The following is a 5,000-nucleotide window of genomic DNA, read 5'->3' as shown; positions in this document are numbered from 1 at the left end:
TTAACTTAAATGCTTTGTATTATAATCTATTCGTTGTTTTTTTTTGTTTTTGTTTTTGTTTCTTTTTTTTAATCCTCACGCTCCTCCTTTCATTACAAGAAGCCATAAGTCAGGTTAACTCACTCAGTACGGCCAGTCGTCTCTTCTCCTCTACACAGACCCCTCGGATGTCCATTGGGTGTCTGAATGACCCAACCTTTAGCTTCCGTCGTCAGAATTGTGGTATTCTTTGTCAACATTCACGTCTTCAGTATAAGAGCCTTCCGCTTGCAATATTTTGATGATGATAATTGGGGTGAAACGCTGTTAATGTCGTCTCTTTCGCCGTTCGTATGGAGAGAGTTAACCGTAACTGACGAGGATACCGATACAATTTTGATGGGTGGAGGGAGGAGTGGGTGGGTGGGTGGTGGGTGGTAGTGGGTGAGTTTTAGCTTAAGGGTGACGACGTGTACAGTATGTATCCTGACAGCTTGTCTGTTTCAGTTTCAGTTTCAGTTTCTCAAGGAGGGCTCACTGAGTTCGGATAAATCCATATACGTTTCACCACATATGCTAAGCAGTCACACACACATATACTCTTACATACAGGGAACGTTTTACGTGTATGACCGTTTGCATAGTTACCCCGCCATGTAGGCAGCCGTACTCCGCATTCGGGGGGCCGGGGGGGGGGGGGGTGCATGCTGGGTATATTCTTGTTTCCATAACCCACCGAACGCTGACATGGGTTACAGGATCTTTAACGTCTGTATTTTATCTTCTGTGTGAGTATACACACGAAGGGGGTTCAGGCACTAGCAGGTCTGCACATATCATGTTGACCTAGGAGATCGGAAAAAATCTCCACCCTTCACCCACCAGGTGCCGTTACCGAGATTCGAACCCAGGACCCCCAGATTGAAAGTCCAAGGCTTTTACCACTCGGCTATTGCGCCCGTCAAACAGACGAAATAACTCGTTGCCCGCAAGAAAATCCACTACGAAACAGTGCACGCAAATCACGTTTCGTATGCGCGCACTTACGGAAAAAACACAAGCGAACGAGAGACACAGATCTGGAGACAGCAAGAGAGAGAGAGAGAGAGACGAGAGACAAAGACAGAGACAGCAAGAGAAAGACAGACACACAGACAGACAGAGACATAGAGAGAGAGGCAGGGACAGACAGAGGCAAGTGAATGACAGAGAAACAGAGACACAGACACAGACAGCGAGCTCGCCAACATGCCAGTTTAGTCAGACAAGACAGACGGGCAGACAGACAGACAGACAGACACACGCGGTGGAGTTGAAGACGAATGATTAGCTTTAATTGTACACTCTACCCATCCCCTGCCTCCCCCCCCCCCCCCCCCCCCCCCCCCCCCCCTCAGGTGGTCAGTCAGTCAGTCAGTCTGCAACAGTCAAGAGTTGTTTGTCTACGGCCTTGAGAATCACCACTGGCCTTGGCCACTTGAAGGGGGGCGTGGGGAGGGAGGTGAGGGGAGTTGCAGGAGGGGGGAGGGAGAGGGTGGAGAGAAGAGGCAAAAAGGGGGCGGAGGGGGGGGGTATCTCAGGTGATACATGCAGCTCTTTTTTGTTGTTGTTTTTATCAACCTTTTCACTGCACAGTTGTTGTTGATTTGTTGTTTTTTTCTGGCGGAACTTGGGGGACGGGGGGGGGGGGAGCGGAAGGTGGTGGAGGAGGTGAAGTAGACGTCGGGGGGGTTGGGAGGGGGGCAGGGGAGGGCGGTTGCAGAGTCAGAGTGCTCTGCTGCTAGTCAACATTCGCCAATTATTAATAGTACTGTGTTGCTGCTGCGTTCCGATGCGTTGCGTTGTGTCGATGTTGTGCTGTTTTGGTTGGTCCACTGTGCTGGACTGTGTTGTGTTGTATTGTGTTGTGCTCTATTGCGTTACATCACATTGCATTGGATCACATTGCATTGCATTGCACTGCATTACGTGGTCCAGGACTGCAGAGTCATTTGCTATCCCATCATTGAGAACACAGACTGCGTTATCTTCTACGATGGACTACCTTGTGTTGTGTTGTGGTGTGGTGTGGTGTGGTGTGGTGTTGTGTAGTGTGCTGTGCTGTGCTGTGCTGTAGTTTTTAGAATGGTGTGGTGTGATGTGGTGTGGTGTGATGTGGTGTGGTGTGGTGTATTGTGGTGTGGTGCGGTGCGGTGTGGTGTGGTATCTATCTATCCATTTATTTCTTCATCTGTTTGTTTGTCTGTCTCCCTCTCTCGCCCCTCCAGATGGTCAGACCCTCTCTGTTCTGGCATCGAGAGTAGTTGTGGTACTTTTGTCCTTGGTCATTGAGGGGGGAGGGGTGGAAGTGAATAAGGTGGTGGTGGTGGTGGTGGTGGTGGTTAGGGGGATGGGGTGGGGAGGGCGACACGGGGGGAGAGGGGGGGGCAGGTTTTATCTGCAGTACCACTGCGGCCTGGTTATCTAAAGTTCCATGCCTGCCTGCCTACGTGCTGGTGGTGGGAGGTGTGTGTGGGTTTGGGGGGGGGGCGTGGGGGCAGAGAAAGAGAGGGATTGGGTTGGGTGGGGTGAAGGTAAAAAGGGAGGGAGGAAGGGGGAATGGAGAGGGGGATAGTGGGCAAGGGGAAGAGAGAGAGAGAGAGATGGGGTTGGTAAGGGGGTTCGGGTGAGGGGGAGTGTGTGTGTGTGGGGGGAGTGGTCAGGGAGGAGAGCGAGTTGGGTGGGTGTCAGGGGGAAGTAGGGTAGGGGGTGGGGAACTGACCGGCCAAGGCACTTACTCCTGATTAATTTGGCTTTGAAGATGTCAAACAGTCATGAAACGTTATGGGCTGCGAGGGTGAGAGGGAGAGCAGGGAGGGTAGAGCTGGGAAAGACAGAGAAAGAGATTGAGAGAGTAAGACGAAGAAAGGAGAGAGATGGGGGGGGGGAGGGAGGAGAGGGTGCAAGGGTGAGGGAGAGCAGGTAGGGCAGGGGGAGAGAGACAGAGACACAGAGAAAGAGAGAGTGAGAGAGAGAGAGAGATGAAGGAAGGAGAGAGATGGGGTGAAGGGAGGAGAGGGTGCAAGGGTGAGGGAGAGCAGGTAGGGCAGGGGGAGAGAGACAGAGACACAGAGAGAGAGAGAGATGAAGGAAGGAGAGAGATGGGGGGAAGGGGGGGAAGGGAACAAGGGTGAGGGAGAACAGGGAGGGCAGGAGGAGAGACAGAGACCCACAGAGAGAGAGAGAGAGATGAAGGAAGGAGAGAGATGGGGAGGGGGGGAGTAGGGGAGGAAAGGGAGCAAGGGTGAGGGAGAGACAGAGACCCAGAGAGAGAGATAGGGAGATGAAGGAAGGAGAGAGATAGGGGAAAGAAGAAGAGGGGGAGGGGGGAGGAAAGGGCAAGAGGGTGGGCATAAAAGAAAAGAGACGGAGAGAGACAGGCAGAGATACAGACAGACAGACAGACAGACACAGAGAAGAAACAAAAGGGAAAGAGAGAGAAGGGTGGGCGAGGGGGGGGGGGGGGGGGGGCGTACGAAAGAAATGCAGATATGAAGAAAGAAAGATGGAAAAGCAGACAGACAGACAGAAAGACAGACAGACAGACGCCTAAACACTCAGACAGACCGATTCTTTCACAAAAGACACGTAGTGCTCTTGACCACATTTACACACACACACACACGCGCGCGCGTGCGAATATATAAATATATATATATATATATACATACATATATATATATATATATATATTGTCGACTGTATCGATTCAACCAGTTTCGTGAAACGAGTTTGTTGCTGCTGTTGTTTAATCCATTTCCAGGACGAGCGTATATGTTCGGTAATTTGGAATTGGCAATGCTTAGTGAATGTGTCATTTTGACGCCTGCTGCTTTGATGCGTTTGTGACTGAATAAAGTTTGTTTAAAACGCGGGCGTTGCACCACTGAGTGAACGCAGCGTTGAATGTAAGTGTTGTTTGTACCTTGAGGCATCACGAAGTTTTCTGGTACGAATCCCAACAGGATCTGCCGGGTTAGGGTGGTGAATATCTTTTTTTCTCTTTTTTTTTTTCATTTTTTTTTCACGATCTTCCAGAACAACAAGTGTCAACCTATAACTTTCCAGCTCTCTGCATGGTAAGTCGTCCTTATATTTGGACATGCACGCATAAGATAAGATTTGCATTCGCACGTGAAAGAGCCCGCAGCCCCCCCCCCCCCTCCCCCCCACCACCCTTCCTCTCCGCCCTCCCGTCCGCCCCCCCCCCCCCACCCCCCCCCCCACCACCACCACCACCATTCTCTTACCCCCACCCCCGACGTCCGCCATCACAACCGCTACTCCATCATTTGCCAGCGTTTCGGTGGCTAATAATGCAGAAAATAAACATGGATATACCTTGCATGCACCAACCCTTAGAAACAGAGTATGGCTCGTCACCATTATTACTATTATTATCATTGTCATCATCATCCTGACACTGGTAGTAGTTGTTGTTGTAGTTGCAGCAGCAGCGGCAATTGTAGTATAGTAACCGTAGTAGAACTAGCAGCATTAATACTGGTAACAGAGAGAGAGAGAGAGATGAGGGACTGACATTCTCTCTTCCTTGCGCGCCACTGCAAAGACATAGAAGAGGCAGAATAACACACACAGAGAAACAAAGACGGACAGTCAGGCAGAGAAACACAGAGAGAGAAAGAGGGAAAGAGAGAACGAACGAACGAACGAACGAACGAACGAACACATGAAATTTCGTTTTAAGAAAGTGAAGGAGTAAACACAAAGTACTTGTCTACATTCGGTCCTCTGGGCAAGAATAATATTGGTGAGAAAAAGAAAAAAATGCGAGAGTCAAAGAGAAAGACAGAGAGAGTGGGGGGGGGGGGCGGGGTGAGGGAGACAGGCAGAGAGAGAGAGAGAGAGTGAAGGCAGAAGTGGACAACCGTGAAAGCGGTGATGGCGGAGTCTGCCCTGAGGTCGGGTCAATGTGACCGCTGTCCCCTCTCTATTAATGGGATGTCCATCACTTCTGGCGC

The sequence above is a fragment of the Babylonia areolata genome, chromosome 3 (genome assembly GCF_041734735.1).
Source record: "Babylonia areolata isolate BAREFJ2019XMU chromosome 3, ASM4173473v1, whole genome shotgun sequence".
NCBI lineage: Eukaryota > Metazoa > Mollusca > Gastropoda > Neogastropoda > Buccinidae > Babylonia > Babylonia areolata.
Note: the sequence above shows the minus strand (reverse complement) of the source record.